We start from the raw sequence: 18,373 nt of genomic DNA, 5'->3' as shown, positions 1-18,373 counted from the left end.
GCTTCTCTGATCAACAGAGGCATAATGGCGTTTTTGGAAAGCAAACTAAACCGTCGTCGTTCTTGCTCGGTATCGAACGCGGAACTGTCGCTATTATCAGAGTGTCTCCAACCTTCGGGAGAGAGGAATTACATGATGAAGACCTCCATTTTGTGGGCCAGGTCATTATTTGTATCTATTACTGAAAGCAATGGCATTATTTCCGACTGGAACTGGATACAAGGTTCCCGGTTGAGATTGTATAGTGCCAGGATCTGAATTCACTGAAATGGCTCATCTGGCAGAATATGTATGTGCACAGGTTGACCAGTGATGGTTGAAATGAGACAAGGGAGATCATCCTAAAAGTCACAGGTCGTAAATGAGAGAATCGAAGCTTAAACGAATTTATGAGCATTGGAGGCTAGGGTAAAGGGCGTCTGACACAAGCAGTAGGATTGTGATCGAGTGAAGATCTCAACCTTTTATGGATGAAAAGGAATCCTGAGAACCAAGCTCTTCTGGATCGTCGATGAATAACAATATTTTACAAAGTTGGCGGGTACACCAGACGCAACAAAATTTCGTCGCTTGCATTCTAGCGAAAGAAAAGAAATTGTACTTTAACGTTTTACTGCGACTGCACGCCATTGGGCAGCAGCACTTGCCCACATTGGTCTACTCCGTTCTAATTAGCACAATTGGGACATCATCATCAGAATTTTTATGAAGTCAATAAATGATCCAATCACTGTTTCCTAGTCTTTACACATCTTTGAAAATGTTCTCAATATCATGTCGTGTATTAACGATATATCTCCATGTTTTTGTTCTCTTACAGAAGAGCTGATGAAAACTGGACTGAGACTGTTCTTTGCGGGATACCCGATACGATCGGGGCAGGTTTGCATAGCGTTCCATTAGCTACCTGGAGCGTTCGATTTGAAAAGAAACTGCGTAACCAGAATCCAGTGGGTTCATCTTTTTGCTTTTCTTTGAGCTGACTGCATAATATGACGTGATGAACTTTATCGAAAACTATGAGCAAAGTCAAGATCGACAGCTTCGATTTTGCTCTGCTTCTTGGAGTCTGATCAACGACCGATTCGCTGGAATTACAGAGATCTCTAATGGGTAAAGCTCTATTCGTCAACTCATTTTGTTCCCTAGTGTTTTCTTAAAGGAAAAAGTGGAGAGAGAGAGAGAGAGAGAGTTTCTTATTTCTTACAGTTCGTTCGGGTTGCCCCAGGTCCCTCAGAGAGAGAGAGAGAGAGAGAGAGAGAGAGAGAGAGAGAGAGAGAGAGAGAGAGAGAGAGGAGGTTTAGATAGGCCTTATAGGTTTCCTAGACGCAAGTTTCACGAGACAATACCGGAGTTAATGTTCAAACAATACATCGAACATGTTCTGCTTTTCTAGTATCGACGAAATCTACGACTATGGATCTCAAGCGATCGCTTTGACAAAGCCCTCTGTATGGAGCTTTGCTGCATTCGATTGACACTCATTAAAAAAGTAATTTCGCCTCTCCCCACCCTCTAATCTCTCTGAAGTGCAAAAAATAAAAAAATCTCTTAAAATACTCAGTAAAGACAACTTTCATCATAAAAATTAAACAAAAAGAATATTTCATTTGTACACTTCCTAAATCACAATGCTATCCTCATATTACACACACACATATATATAATATATATATATATATATATATATATAGATATATATATTCTATTTATATATATATATATATATATATATATATATATGTTTGTATGTAAAGACGGTTTGTGTATATGTATATATATACATATAAATATATATATATAAATATATATATATATATATATATATATATATATATATATATATATATATATGTGTGTGTATATATATATGCATAAATAAAAGCTCGGACACTTTCGGGGTAATACATGAGAAGGGAACCCCATTAAACAACTTACTCATTTTTTCACCAAGGTTTGTAAGGGATTCTTTATAAACGTTTATATCTGATTTATATATATATATATATATATATATATATATATATATATATATATATATCATATATATAAAACTTCGTAGCTGCGCATTCCTATATACGCGGTTCCAAACATAACAGAAAAAATATGATGTGCCTTCCCGATGTAATATCTGAGGGGCCTTTTCAGGAGAGAAAGAATCTTCCCTTCGAAACAAATTAGAATTTGGACAGTGTTCAGTGGTGGTTAAGGGAAATAATTTCAGTAACCACTAAGAGACTTCAAGTACTCATTCTGGCGATTTACTTTCTTTCTTACTTAAACATGTTTATGATTTGCTTCCTGTAAATGAAAAACGAATACGAAACTACAAACTCTTCAGTAAATTTACAAATGCAAAATTTCTTTTCTGTGACGATACATAATACAAAAGTTTTTGACAAAGTAGAAATACACGGATGGTCGATTCACCTGAAAGGTCCTGAGCTCACTGGATATTCCCTCTTGCTCCTAAAATGTCCTGGTTTCTATTCTTTCGAAGGACGCTCTACATCCTCATGGATGTAGAGCGGCAAGAAGGCTTTTCTGACAATAGCAACGACATTTAAGCTAGTCAAGAGATTGGCTGCCAGGAACCTTATTTCATTTGGATATATTTGTAGCTATGGCAAAGTTTTCACAATACCTTGTCATATATCATTCTCTTTCATATTCTCCTAAAAGTTCTATGCTATGAAAATCACGATGCAAGGTAGAATAAACATTATCTCCGAAACAGTGCAAGATATGGTGAACATTCAATCCTGCGATCAGTATACAGACACTGCTGAGTTTTCGAAGCACTTAGACATTGCATAAAGGACTTGAATATAGGGTTACATACTTGAAAGGAGTAAACCAAAATCCTGATTGTTATATGATTATACATAAAGCCGTTAGTTGACCTCCACAACCAAAATTAATGAAGACACACATTCACACTAATATCGAGCGGGAGTTACGATAAGCCAAATTCCAAAAGCTATGAAATGGAATGGAATATAAAATTTAGGCCAAAGGCCAAGAGCTGCGACCTATGAGGTTATTCAGCACTGAAAGGGAAACCGAGAGAGAAAAAGTTGGAAAGGTATAAAGTAGGAAAGTCTTGCAGTTGCACTATGAAACAATTATCAGGAAAGAGTGAAAAGTAAGATGGAAGAAAAAGAATATGAACAGAGGTACAGTAAAATAAATGAAATGGCTGGCAGCTAAAAGCGGTAGGGATGCTGCAAAGAAAATTTTTGTTAATGCCTACATTGGAACGCGTGAGGTGCACTGACAGCAAGCCGTACATTACTGCGGAGTTCAAGAATTATGCTACTGTGCCAAAAGCTTATTTGAAAACCTATGCACTAAAAAAAAAAAAAATAAATAAATAACAAAAATGGAAGTTCGTCATCCTGACATTAATTTGCATTTCGCAAGCAGTCGAGTTCGTTCCTTTTAACCTGGAGCAAAGCAGGATAGAGTACTTTTCTCTTGGTGTAATCCAGCTGATTCAAGATGAAATCATTATTTATTCCTTTTAGTAACATTTATGATGAGAGTTACAATTCGTCTCTTCATAGCAAGGGGGCCCGTGGTGAGGAAAGTCACTTGCGGTCTTTATAATATAAACATAGTCTCAAGGGTTCATAGTAAAAACTTTCTCAGGCATAAGAAACCACGTCACGCCGTGTGACTAGGTTGGCGGTAAGCTCTATTTTGGATTTCGTAAAATATCAAAACTCGAAAAAACTCGACAGACATGTGAACACTAGCTGTGAATTTTGTTTTTTCCTTTTTTAGATTTCTATGCATAACAGCAGAGTAAGTCCTGGAACTCGGTTTCCACAACTAGGCTTCAATTTTCCACATATATTTCCCCCTTAGAATTCTGGGATTTCAGACTGGAAGCTTTCCATAATATGTTAACAGGCGACAGGGCAAGAGTTCCTTTCAGTATTTGACGTACCTAGCTCAGTTACGCTGACCAGGAAAATTGATTTGCCACACATATACATAATACATATGTATATAAGTACATATGTTTGTGCGTGGCAATAAATTTTCTTGGTACGTAAAATGTTCAAGGAACTCTTGCCTTATCGCCTGCTTACATGTTGTTATCTTATTATGTTAACATACACACACGCACAAAAATGTGTATAATCTGAAAAGTCACAGGAAGTTTCTAAAAGAAAACGATGGGATGCCAAGTACTTTCACGAGTGTCACGTCTCATCTCTGTCTCCACGCACAAACTGACAACAAATCCAAGAGCTCATAAGCAAAAGACCTTACATCCTTACATGAATAAGTTAACCATATTATTTACGCATTACAAACAGAAACCATCTATTACAAAATTACTGAGTTTCAACAACCACAAATTACTTAAAAATTGCATGCTATCCTATTATATAAAAAATCAAACTCATTCAAACACACACACACACACACACAAATCGGCTGAGACTATGTTACAACTCAGAGAGAGAGATAGAGAGAGAGAGAGAGAGAGAGAGAGAGAGAGAGAGAGAGAGAGAGAGAGAGAGAGAGAGAGTTACAGGTGGTTACATGGATTAGGATGTCTCAAAGACTTGTTAGTCCAGAATTTTTTTTTAAGGGGGTCGTTTTTCCCAAAACTGAACATTTTCTCGTATAAATGTCATTGTACATAGATGTATATACAAAATGAAATATTGAAAATGTTATTTTAGTTATATTAGGAAGAAAAATTGGTTATGCGGTCTATGCCCTTCTACCCGATTACATGTTATTCAAAGTACTGACTTAATTTGGTTAACAGAATTTTAATTAAAATCATTTACAAATATGGTGGCCTATATCGTATTCCTATTATCCCTTGTATTTCCGACTACCAAAGAATGATGTTAATGTTTTAATAACGAAATAAGAAAAAAAACTTGCCATTAAAACAAAGGTTTGCTCTTTATATTTTGTAAGTACATTTCAATGAAAATATGGAATTACATCCGACCTCGCCCCCCCCTCCCCCACTCGGTACAGGCCTGGAGAGAGAGAGAGAGAGAGAGAGAGAGAGAGAGAGAGAGAGAGAGAGAGAGAGAGACAGAATCTTCGCTGATAACATTTCTTTTAATAGAGACTAAGAATTTTGAGGCGGGTCACTCAACGCGAGTCAAGGTCCTCCTCCTGAATTCAGAGGCAATTCATTTTCCCAAACGATGGGTTACCCTGTTCGCCATGAACAATTATTGTCAGCAGCTTATCATCTATCTACCATGATAGATAGGAACTTCTATTTGGTTCAATACCAACATTTTCCATCTTAACAAAATGTGAAACACTGGCCGTTTGACTGCCTTGACGAAATAGAGACATTTATATGACAAAGACGATGGTCATGTTTGCCGAAAAAGTTCTCATGAAAGAAAAGAAACAAGGAAAAAGAAACCGGTTTAGAAAACCGATACAGGTAAAGCACAGGTACGCGAAAGAACCTCCTCATCCAGCTCTTTCTGTGGACTCCCACCCTCGCCCCTCTTTCTTCTTCTCCCACCACCACCGCACCCCGAGACCTCCCCCCAACCCCCCCAACACTAAAGCTCAATCGTTGGGTGCACCCATGGTGCATGATTCTGCGATGTTCTTGCCGGCTGACGCTTCTCTCTCTCTCTCTCTCCTCTCTCTCTCTCTCTCTCTCTCTGTACCATGCAGCGACGTGTCACTTGGAGAGTAATCAACAGGTTACTCTCTTCAAAAAGGTAGACAAATACCAAGAAAAAAAAACTTGTAAAATAAATCTAATTTAAATATAACCATGTAAGCTCGACTCATGCCCTGAAACAGTTTCTTCTTACTTCCCCCCCACCCGAAAAGGAGGCGTACTTTGAATACAGTACATATATTCACATCTCATTTCATTTTAAATACATAGATGTATCCACATGCGCCACATATGTATAATATGAGCTCAATTACTTACACACACACACACATATATAGGTATATATATACACAGACTTACATACATAATGATAGGGCCTTCATAGGGAGAACGAGTAACCAAGTCATAAGCATACGAAATTTACTTTTCCATTTTTATGATCTCCGGCGAAAAGACTTGCATATGTGATGTCTTCCCTTTCGTATAATACGGCTACACAATCAGCGAGTTGATTTGGGATATTTTGATAAACGTATCAATATCAATTCACTTGTTTATGTTTACCCTCGCAAAAAGCGAGTCGCAACAGGCAAATCTGTTATTAAACAGCTAAACCATTGAGACCATTGTCCATAGCTGAAGATATTTTAGTCTGCACAAGGAATGAAATGATAAAATTAGTATTCAAGATCTTTAGAAATATTAAATAAATTCTCATACCAATCTGTCTGCCTAAAATCGATATTAATGATTAAGAAAGAGGTTGAGGACAGACTAATTCTAAAATATTTGGAATTTCGAATATCGTAAATTCACGACAGAATCTAATTTCTGACTTGTGGTTATTGCACTTTTTGTCGAAACAAATATATATATTTTACCACTTGAGTTTCACAGTGAAATGATGATCAATAACCAAGGCTTTCGTACTTTTTTTCTCTCTTGTCGTTAACGAGAATGTAATTTCATGCTAACATTTTCGCTTTCCCATTTGTGGGCATCTGGAAAACTGATATAATTTTCATATCATTCTAAAGAAGAAGAAGAAGAAGAAGAAGAAGAAGAAGAAACATGCCTCGAGGCTCCTCTGTAATGGCAAGAACTCAACGTTATCTCGATGAAAAGTACATCCTTGATTTTAACAACGGTAATCCCATTTCCAGGGAATTGTTATAAAGAATGCTAACACAACACCACAACCGTATTCTATGGCATCGCCGCCTCCAACTTACCGCACTGTTGTAGGTTAAAGTGATATAATTAACTTATATTATTTCATTTAAGTGATCTTGCTAACGAAAACCAACTTGAGCAGCCACCACGGCTAAGTATATTAATATCGGCGGGATTTTGCCTTGGTTAGCAGTGCTCTTATTACGGGGTTTCCCTTGCTAAAAGGGAAACCCCATTATCCGTGCCATAATGGCATATGAAATGCGTCAATTATCAAATAATGGTTCATTACGATTAGTCTACGAATTGGGCTGAAGGTTATTTCAACACTTGAGACACCATTGACAGTGTACGAAGTACCCTTGATACGAATACTCTGCAGTAGAGTGGGTCTTACATATTTTAACATCTTGAAAAAGTATGGCGTTCACCTGTTACCAAATACTTAGCCAATTGAAATGAACCGAGTTCAGTTCATTTTACATTCCTTTATTTTCATCAGGTTGGTCTATACAGCGTCACACAACATCACTTGGAGCAAAAAGGTAGAAACATCGTAAAATTTGAATAACTCACGAATCACGAATGTTACCTTTAACACTGACGGCAACTTCGGCCAGACACTGCCTCAAAAACCGAACAACACATGGCATTAAATGCAAGTCATTCTTCATGCGATTCACAGCCAATCATACAAAATATGAAAGAAAAAAATCAAAGAGAAAGCTAGGAAAATACCGTAGATAAGCTATACTATACACAAGAGAGAGAGAGAGAGAGAGAGAGAGAGAGAGATATTTTGGCTTACTTCAACTTACTCCATGGATGTCCAGGGGAGAGCAGTTGTTTTAAAGCATAAGCGATTACCGTGAAGTAACAGAAGCACAATTGGACACGACTAAACTCACTATTTTTCTCTCATGTGGAGGAGTGATATTTATCAAGTAGTGACTATAAACCCACGAAAGGGAGTGGCTTGGAGGCTTGCCGGCAAGCCAAACGGAGAACTATTCATCTTCGCAAGGGGCCCGCCGCAGCTACACTGGCTCGAGGTCCAATATTCCGGCCTCGGCCCCACCGCCTGAGTTCAGTTGCCAAATGTTGCCACGTTGCAAAATGCAACTTCCTTCCTCTCCTTTTGCGTGATGCAATAATTTCAACTTCTCGATTAACTTGACATTCATTTGAGTTGGTTTATCTAAATTAGGCACTCTGCTCTGAAAATGCCCTCTCACGAATATTAAGAGTGATCGTTTAATTCTGCCGATTGATTACTCCGATGAAATCTTTGCCAGTTTCATATAGACACACATGCACACTCACAAGCACACATATACTCGCTCCCCCCTCCCACCTCCTCTCTCTTTCTCTCTCTCTCTCTCTCTCTCTCACGCACACACAGACGCACACAGGCATATAGTACGAAAAATGACACGAAGTGGATCGTGTTTCTTCGTGTTGTTAAGGCAAGCGAGGGGGTGAACAAGGGGGACAGGGAAATGGGCGTGCCTCTCGCGGTTAGTGTTACCCCTAATGTACGACAGACCCCTTCCACCCACCCCTACCCTTATATCTGGCGCTCCACCCTTCTCCATTCTATATGGGTAAACCTTCGGGCCACTCTTATAAACAACTCATTTGTGTTCGGGCTTGCTCTTCATAGACGTAAAAATACATAGATATTTATTTATCATCGCACCAGCGGTCTGAAATTCTGAAAAGAATGTTACTTGAACACAGGATCCTGGTTAAACGGTACACAAGTCAACTCGTATCCTAGTCGGTTTTACACCAGGGTCAACTCGTACCCCAATATTATATTATTATCTGTAACAATGTTCGACTTGTACCCAGGTCGACTCGTAGCCAGGTTAACTCTTACCCGATTTCACTGTAATTAGCATGACAGTATTACATGAACATTTGAGAACTTGTGAATAGTAACGCATACGATTTTTATTGTAAAACCTTCGAATTCCTTAGCTGATTTCACAATAACTACTAAATTGCAACTATATGTATAAAAAACAATGCAATGTGGCAAAGATCTCTCTCTCCTCTATGCTGCAGAAACTAGCAGAAAAATATAGCTTCTATGTGAAAAGTGTAGCACTCTTAAATAAAAGCTAAAGAGCAAGGAAGACAAAAGTAACTGAAAACAGATTATTGTGGTCAGTTGTGAAATAGTCACTTAAGTTTCGATGGATTATTTAATCTAATCTAATTTAATCTAATAATGCAATGCAATTGCTATGGGCCCCATAATAGTTACTATCAGAACACAACAAATCCTTTGAACTGTTAATCTCTCTCTCTCTCTCTCTCTCTCTCTCCTCTCTCTCTGAAAGATATTTCTCGGATATGTCAAAAGTGGATTTTTTCATCAACTCAGGCTCCAGGTTTATGCTCTGTCCCACGCACAGAGATGAGAAGTATCGCCACTATAATATGTTTTATGTTCACAATTTTCTTCAAAATTTTTATTTACATAACATAGTAACACTGATAAAAGATTCATTCACAAAAAGGAAAAAAAATAACAAGCAGGAAATGAAAAGAAATGTTCCCCCGAAAATATGGAAAGAAATCAAAGATGAACAACGCCAAAAATGATCACGAACTCTCCTTACAACCAATATACGTAGTAAATGCTAGACACTCAGAGCACAGTGATTGCATTTATTCTTCAGTACTGCATAAGCATACCTGTAAATCTTACGTCTGTATAACTACTAGTCCTCATACGATGCATCCGCCATTTCGTAAATCCGTATTAATTCTGGTACTAGGAGTATTTGTGCATTTCCTAAAGCCTGCATCCGTCATCAAATGCCTTTTACTAAAGTTTCTTCCACTCAGGTTCAGTTGTCCTGTCTTCACTAAATCCCAGGAAGAAGTTTAATGAAATTATGATGGTTATTTTAGTAAAGTATGTCCCTAGAAAGGTCATCCAATTTCGGACAAATGACCAGCCATAGTTTAATAATGTATGTAAACGAGCTTATCGTGATAAACAGACCAAATTCAACACATGAAAGCAATCATTCAAATGAAAATTACGACATTTTGTTTAGTCACTCCGTGCTGGGATGGAATTTACCAAATACCCGAGAGAAATTTCAATACTTCATTAAAGCCCCATCGATAGTGGACGAAATTGGCATCTTCTGTCTTTGGGTCAGGCTTGTTTTCCATTTCACCGCTATTAACAGATAATGGTAAATTGATTACTGACCCTAAGGAAAAGGATAAACTGTCTCAGCGAGCTTTTGAAGTTCAGCAATCAGCTGAGGATGTCCCCCTCCCTGATACTTGTCATCCTGAAGCTATTCACACAAAATATGCATTTCGCTCTAAGGATGTTAAGAAAATTGTAAATAATCTTGATAGCTGGGATAGAGGAGATCCTCGTGGTTTCATCCCTTTGTGTGCGTATTTGTTTTTTGAAAAGATTTGTAGTGTGTCGTCTCCCAAGAATATTAGATACTATAGAATTTTAGGTTAAAGTAGGATTTTTGCGGATAAGTGCAAGCTTAGTAATACAGTGTTTGTTCCAAAGAGAAGCTTATCTGCAGACTCTTCGTACTCTCCAGAGTTGTATATAACTTATTTTGAAGCCACTATATAATAAGTATATAAAAGTGTGTCAAATTAAAGGCCTGTTAGCCGACAGTCAATATGCATTTAGGCAGCCATGCTCTTTTTGATTTAACTTACCTTTTGTAAGAGAACCTTGATGACGATTTTTGGAGCGTAGGGTAAGTCAAATAGATTTTAATGCTGCTTTTGATTTAGGAAATCCCAAGGGACTTATTTGTAAACTTCAGAGTCTTGGAGTGGGTGTATATGTTTTATGATTACTTGAAGATTTTTTTACAGGTGGGGAGCAGCAAGTTGCTGTTGATGGGATCTTTAGCGAACCATGATATATTGTGTCTGGAGTTCCACAAGGTAGTGTTATTTATTTTCAGAAACATCTAATGAAAGTGTCAGCATATGCCACACAAACCTTAGGTATTGTAAGTCAGCCTCATACATTTATAAGATAAAATCAATGCAACCTGTTTTAAGTCATTTTTCCTTCCTTTGCTAGAATACTGTCCTCTGGTGTGGATGTTTGCTTGTGCCAGAGAGTTATCTCTTTCAGATAGAGTGGTCTGTGGTGGTAGCTTTCTGTTTTGTAACATAAACCTGGTATCACACTAGTCATTTCTTGCTTGTGGTTTTGGCCAGCATCCAGCCGATGATTACGAGCAAAAGTGTTGTATCGTCGTCACACTAGGACCTCGTGGTTTCGTGGAGCAGTAGGAAAAAGTAAACAAAACTGATCAGCTGAAATTGTTGGACTGTTGCAAGATGTGCTGCAGTGATGTGTTTTCTCAGAATCTTACGTGAATGCAAGAGTAACAAAAAACGTTTGTGGGTTCGATAGTGGCTCTGGAGAAGAGAAGCCAAAGGTCTGAGAGTATGTCCTATCAGCAGCAGCCATCTTGTTTGCTTACAATACACGGTTGCTCGAGGTTCGTGGCTCGCTGCTTCCCATTCAGTTGGGAAGCAAAAATCTCGAGCTAAAAGCTCCCGGTTTTCCATTTTCGGCAGCAACGGATGGTCTCTTGCATGTCAATTTTTTATAAGTTGTATTGTAACAGAGACCTTTCTTCCTGTCGATAACAAATAGATTTGACAAACAGCAGCACCACTATGCAGTGAATGTGCCTCACTGTCAAACTTCTTAGCTGCAGAGACCCTTTATTCCTTGCATTGTTGGACTGTGGAACAGTCTCCCTGGTAATGTTGTGCAACTGAGACTTCAAAAGTTCAAGGGCAGATGCAAAGCATTACTACCTTAAAACAATATCAAACCTAGGAATGGTTTCCCATGGGTCTTGGTTCCTGATAGTGCTGTGTCCTAGATCTTCATCAGCTTGGCTTCATCCATAATGAACCTATGACAGTTGACATTGTGTCCAGGGAATTCCAATCATTGTACAGTATCTGATGTAATATTTGGAAAGTTGGATTCACCCTAGAACAGTTCCATTGTACTTCTTTCTTCTGACTGATGTTCTTCCAAGTTTATCCTGGGTTGCTGGTTAAGATGTCTTGGCATTCCTCCAGCATTGCAATACCTATGTTTGCTGCTTGCTTAAGCCACCAGCAATGTTGACATATCTGTATGTCTCTTCTTCCTTCTGTGGTGATAGTTCCAATCAGCCCTCATCTGGAATTACTTGGTCTACATCAGCTTATTCCTTGATGATGATAGAACTTAAGGCATTCTTCTTCTTCAACAGCAGCTCTGGTGATTCTTTCACTTCCCTCCCATTGCAATTGGTCACATTCTATGCATGAAGAGTCTACAATTCTCCACTGACATAAATCTTGTAGTGCATAAGATTAATCACCTTAAACTTCATAAGGCCCTCTCCATTCAACCTCAGTTTGTTTGTATCTGTTTGTAGTAACACTAACACTTTCTGTCGTACCTTGAACCGATGGTCTTTGGTACTCTTGTCATATAGTTGTGTCTGGCATCCCTGTGTCGCATATAAACCCTCCCCAGATAGTTGACAGGTCTCTTTGAGGAGATCCTGAGCTCCAGCACATATTAGTAGGTGTTGCACACTTCATCTTTGCAGTCCCTAGCCCATAATTCCGTGAGAATTTCTTTCAGTCCTCTTACTGTGCTTTCTTGCAGTAGCTCAAACAGAAAAATTCTGGTGCTTGACTGTGGTTCATCTCGATATGCAAACAGGAACACTAGAAGATACCATTTCCAATGCTTTGGTCTCTCTTGGCAATTCTTCAGCTCAGACCTGCATACAGTTGATCTTTTTACAAAAGCATGGTTATATGGAGTTGTAAACAGCTGCCTGATCTTATCATATTAGAAGTAAACTGGGTGCCTCAGTTGCTGAACATTTACTTAGAGCATCCTATCCTGCTTAATCTCATAACCAGTCCCTCTTTTACTTGTTCATTTTCTATTTTTGGGTGTGCTGCTAACTCTGGATACCTTGTAGCAAAGTCATTACAGTCAGTATGTACCTGTTGCCCTTCTCCAACATTGGTGTCTGATCCAGTCAAGTCTGCAGTTACTCTCTTGAATAGCTTTTCCTTCAAATTCCATCTTTCCTAATGGTATTTTGGTAGTATGGCCCCTTAATGCAAATTTCTGGCAAATGACGTAAGGTGGAAAAAATCTGGTGACATCTGCAGTCACTCCTTACAGTCTTCTTAGCATCAAGATGACCTCAACAATTAACTCATGTGCAATCTATGTCACTTGGGCTCGATGTATCTCCAACACTAAGATTTGCTACACTTCTCCATCTACCTTACTCTTGAAACACTGTATAATGTCACTGATAACCTGGAAGTTAAAAGTTCCTCCACCTTTCTTGACAAAATCTTCTGCAAGGATTTTGCAAACAAGACCTCCTATCTAGTTAGTAATGGTAACTTAGCTTGATGAATGCATGTCTATCAGGACTGACCTGGAGATGTACATGATAATTCTGATTTGGAAACTGCTATTATTATTCCATTAATTATTACATGTCCTTTATTATTGGGGAGTGCACTTATGTTGCACTTTTGATTGATTGGATTTGTGGAACTAAAAAGTTTTTGGTGAAGCCAAAACGAGTTGCCTCCACTCTTCTCCTAGCTGTGACATAGACTAGATATGTCCCTGGGTGGACATTGCTATATTATCAGCGAGGCCCTAGGTAATTGTATTTTCTTTTAACCCACTTCGTTTGAGGCCCATCTTGGTCGTGTGTTGATTTGTAACATATTATGAAGTACTGTAACATTTGTAGGCTTGATCAAATTGTGATTTCAGTGATTCTGTTACATAGTTAATGTAACTTCTGTATGTTGATTGCTGTCTCTATGTGTTCCAGAAATTCTTCCCTTGTTTCTTGTCAGTTCATTCCTGGTTATAAGCCCAGCTATAGTTTGGATTAACATAATGTTGCTGTAAATTTGCAAATGGTTTTCATAGGAAAGTAAGTTGAATAGCTTGGGTATAATTTTTATAGTGTAGTTTCTTTTTCTAGTAAAATTAGTAAATGTACTCATGGTTTTTGCAGCCATCACCTGTTTGTGGGCTGGTTCAGAGTTGGTGTCTCTTTCTGAGGGCAAGAGCCGGTAAACTAAGCTATCTTCGAGAAACTCCCTCAACATTTAGTCCTTTGACGGCAGATACACAGACAATGAGCTGGACACACATGACTAGGCTATACCATTCCAAGTAGGATTAATGAGGAATTCTGGACACAGCCTACATATGATTTCATTGTCTTATCAGGATAATGATCCAGCAGTGGTCGAGCCCAAAACCATCCAATGTTGGTGATCTGCAGTGCTGAATTGCGAGATCACCCAGCTATTAATCGTTTTAATATTTCAGGGATTTACAACACCCAAGCGCATAACTATTAATGTAAGATGGCAGCTAAAGTAGTAACACATATCAAACAGAGGACTCCTACAGACTCAACCTGTAGAGACATATTGGGATTTCACTAAACAGATTGACTGAGATCATGGCGAACTTACAAATATTTTTAGGTCTGGTGTCAAGTTAGAGGATGTCTCTAATGAAGACGTGTGCAACGTTTTCATAGAGGTTGGAGCTGCTAAAAGCGCCCTTCAAGCAAGATTCTCATATCTTTCCCAGACTTATCTACCATCTCGAGGGATTGTAAAGGAGATTAAATCACCTGTCTTTAAAGGGTATATGATTGAATATACACAACATTCAAACAGCTTTTCAATGTTTATTTGCACAACTGCATAGAGCTAAATCCAATCACCAAGTTCATACAGCTACTTAGCATGCTAGTAGAAAAGCCACTTAGTTGATAAAGTTATGGGGAACTATGATGCAGCAATCCATTTATTAAACAAGTTGTATGGTCATTCTCAACAGACGTTAGCTCTGTTATTCAGGGATTTGCCTATCCCTACCTTTGAGCACAAAAGCCTCAAAAAGTTTTGAATCGAACTTAATATTGTGTTGGAGTAAATCGATAAACTTAGTCTCCATGTTAGGCAGGAGGGAATAGTACTTAACTTAGTAAACAAGAAACTTGTTGCAAGGGGAGTCTATCCTCAAGTTGTCAACTTTTTGCTTAAGTCAGATCATTCAGTAACCGAGTTGTATGAGAATAGACTTTCACATTTGAGGGACATTGTAATTATGATGTCATCGTCAAACTCCTCAAAGGCCAACACCAAACAGCCATCAGCTGCTGTTCATGTCAAATCTTGTCCCTTTTGCAAAAAAGAGCATTCCATGAATGATTGTCACAACTCTGTTAAAGTGAACAACTGTAAGAGGTCTTAAAGCAAACTAACATTGTTTCAATTGCCTTATGAAAGGACACTGTAGTCATGAGTGCTGTAGTAACCAAAATTGCAACATTTTTGGAGGATTTCACCATACCTTCTTTTGTTCTAATATTGTAAAATCTAATCAAAATCTTAACGTAACTTCAACTTGTAACACCGTTCCTAGATCCAACACTGTATCTAAAGCCAACACTCAGAATAAGAAAAAGCAAAAAGAGGACCCAAAGAGAAACCTTAACACACAGTCAAAATAACAAATCAGATGAGAAACTGTGTGTTAATGTTAAAGTATTGAATTATATTAGTAGCGTGGACTTTCCACTTACTCTATTGCCAACTGCATCAGCTACCAATCGTAATAATACTAAGGAATGTGTGACCCAAATATTTTTCAGCACTGGAAGCCAAAGGAACTTTATTAGTAGTTGTTTGGCTGCTGAACTGGACTTTCCCATGATCAAAAACGTTTCATTGAATATTGCACTAACGTGATTAATGGGGAGTTTAATGTAGTAGCATGCTGAAGTTACAGTTGCTAGTTTATGATAAAGTAAAAACGCCCATTCACAGCGTAGGGCTGATGAATGTAAGAGAACATTTTCAAAAGAAGGGTCACACACTTGCTTATCAGGAGGTTGAGAGTGGTACACTAGAAAATGTAGATTTTAACTGGAGCAGACTATTTTAATTATTTGTGTATTGGTTAGAAAAAATAGAGGATCAGCTTTTTTGTTACTCTTAATGGCGTATCCCCTTATGAGACTCCCAAGATGGCTGGACAAGCCATTGATACATCGGTCATGAGAACATTACGTGTGTGTAGAATTCAGGACACTGGGTGTGATGTTGTTGAGTAGTGAAGATGCGACACACTGGGCAATCAGTTCGATGAGCAATTAACTGTTTTGCACCATGTTGCAAATCACACGAGGTTACCAGGTCAATCTGCCATTCCATGAGTGTGAGAGGCTAACTACCAACTATAAGCTTGCAATTACATACTTCAAATCGTTAGAAGCTTGCTTCAGTTGTGATCCTGTGTACCATAAGCAATATTTCAATGTGACCTAAACTTACGTAGATAACAATTTCATTAGAAAAGTGTCAATTCCAGTCATTTACGGCTATTATATATCTCACTTTGGGGCACTTAAGGAAAGCATGACCACACCACTTCGAGTAGTGTTTAATGCTTCTTCAAAGCAAAGTGGTGGGGCAGTCAATTAATGAGTGCCTGTATGCTAGCCCTAAGTTAGAAGTATTATTTGATTTATTTTGTTAAGATTCAGGTCTAAGCTTTATGCTGTAACATCCAATATTTCTAAGGAGCTTTACTCCACTATCCTAGACTGCAAAAATGCCAAATATGCTCGTTTTCTGTGACTTGAAATTCATCCAAAATTACCACCTTGGTGGGTGTAACTTTAATGTTAACAATTCCATTAAAACCTATGATTCAGCTGAGAACATGATTGAAAGTTCAGCCCAAGTCAAGCAATTTTGGAGCGTACTCCCATGCTGCTCAGGGGATGGGCAAGGAACAATAAGTAATTTGATGCTGAAGTTTATGTTGAAGAGCCAAAAGAAATTCAAGTTGTTGGAATTATTTAGAACTGCAAGTCTGGTACTTTGTCACTTAAACCGTTTAAGGGAAAGGGAGTGATAAATGGTAAATGGGTACCCACTAAATGAAAGATCCTGTCCTTAGTTGTCTCCAACTGTGACTCTTTAGGCCTTACTATATCCCTGATTTTTGTAAACTAGCAAGTTCTGTGGAACAAAAAAGTGGGTTGGGACAATGTGGAAACCCCTGAGAGAGCAGGAGGAGCGAGAGAAATACTTGCTGATTTCATGGAAATTGATAAATTAAAGTTTACAAGAGAATTCAGAATTACATATCTTTTGTGATACTTCATTGAAAGCTTATGGGGGATGGGGGAACAGCTTACACTAGAAGATGTCCATGGGGAGACTTAATTATTAACATCAAAACTTAGAATTGCCCCTTGTAAGAAACATATGCTAATGATCCCACAATTGGAGCTGATGGTTTTACTTTTTGGCATCTTAGCCAAACCTTTAAATTTGGTAAAGTAACGATATGAGGAGATAGTAAAGTAGCTTTTGCATGGGCGGGTAGCAAGATTGAAAACAATAATACCTTCATAGCAAACAGGCCAAGAGAAGTATCCTTTATTCTACAGGAGTGTGATTCAATTTGCAGTATGTTTCCACCATGCAGAATCCAGCGGATGTGCTGTCCTGCTGGGAAGACGTTTAGCAACTTCCTGAGCAATCCTTGTGGGCAAGAGGCCCAGCCACACTACACATACTAGGTCTCCTAGCAGCAATTGATGACTCTTGAGACAATGCATCTTTAACAGTAATGTCTGCACAATGAGAGTTGCAGAAGGAACTTCAGCCAGCACCTCCTGCTCTGTTACTTCACTTTTGGGAGACTGTATCCAACTACAGCTCTCTTTACAATACAATACAACATATTTGTACATTCCTGAAGATTAAAGATAATCCATTAACCAAATTAGCATATGTAGCACAACACCATCATTGGCCCACTTTGTGTAGATATTTGGAGAAAGGTGTAGAAGCTTCTCATGAAATAGTTAATTTTATCTGACAATTAAATTTAGTCTTAATTAAGCTTGTGGAGTGGTACTTGAAGTTCACAGGCTAAGTAGTGGAATACTAGAAGCCAATGAAAAATTCTGGTGAGGCTATCCAGAAACCCAAGGATTATAAAACAGTCAAACAGAATCAGTACTAAAATACTGGGCTTTATATATCACAAACCAGAACATTTAGCAAATTGTGATTTGTGAGGATATCGACCTAGCCCAGCTGGAATACTATTTTGAGGATAGTGGTTGAAGCTGGAAGATGGAGATGAATCAACTGTTGTGTTGGTGGAAGAATTTAGCGAAGGGTATGTAGGCAACTGCCCTCCTGCCCAGTGCATATATACATATATGTAAATAAATTCTTCTTTTAAAACAGGATACGTCTCGAGTATAAAAGGCCCATTAAAAGCTAAGAACTATATTTTGGTGGACTGACGCCCACCCTTATCAAGTAGTGAATGACAGAAGAAGTTACATTGTCGAAATATATAGTGGGAGATATGCCCTTAGGTACTGCGTGGAGTCACCGCTAAGTCAATATGGTTCTGTTAACTGTCTTAATTCACTTCAT

At 38.3% G+C, this 18,373-nt stretch overlaps 1 long non-coding RNA gene across 7 annotated transcripts in view; it reads right to left on the bottom strand.

Moving 5' to 3' along the window:
• Nucleotides 1-7,860, bottom strand: part of LOC135200258 (uncharacterized) — a 263,018-nt gene extending 255,158 nt beyond the window's left edge. For 3 of the 7 annotated variants that reach the window (XR_010311238.1, XR_010311237.1, XR_010311235.1), the window contains exon 1: nucleotides 7,711-7,860. This is a non-coding gene — a long non-coding RNA (uncharacterized LOC135200258). Of the gene's footprint in view, nucleotides 1-7,610 lie in introns of all 7 variants that reach the window. The other 4 variants (XR_010311239.1, XR_010311233.1, XR_010311240.1 and 1 more) reach the window with 3 other exon arrangements.
• Nucleotides 7,861-18,373: the final 10,513 nt, after the last annotated feature.

The sequence above is a fragment of the Macrobrachium nipponense genome, chromosome 23 (genome assembly GCF_015104395.2).
Source record: "Macrobrachium nipponense isolate FS-2020 chromosome 23, ASM1510439v2, whole genome shotgun sequence".
NCBI classification, from domain to species: domain Eukaryota; kingdom Metazoa; phylum Arthropoda; class Malacostraca; order Decapoda; family Palaemonidae; genus Macrobrachium; species Macrobrachium nipponense.
The sequence above is the reverse complement of the archived record's forward strand: the minus strand, read 5'-3'. Positions and strand labels throughout refer to the sequence as shown.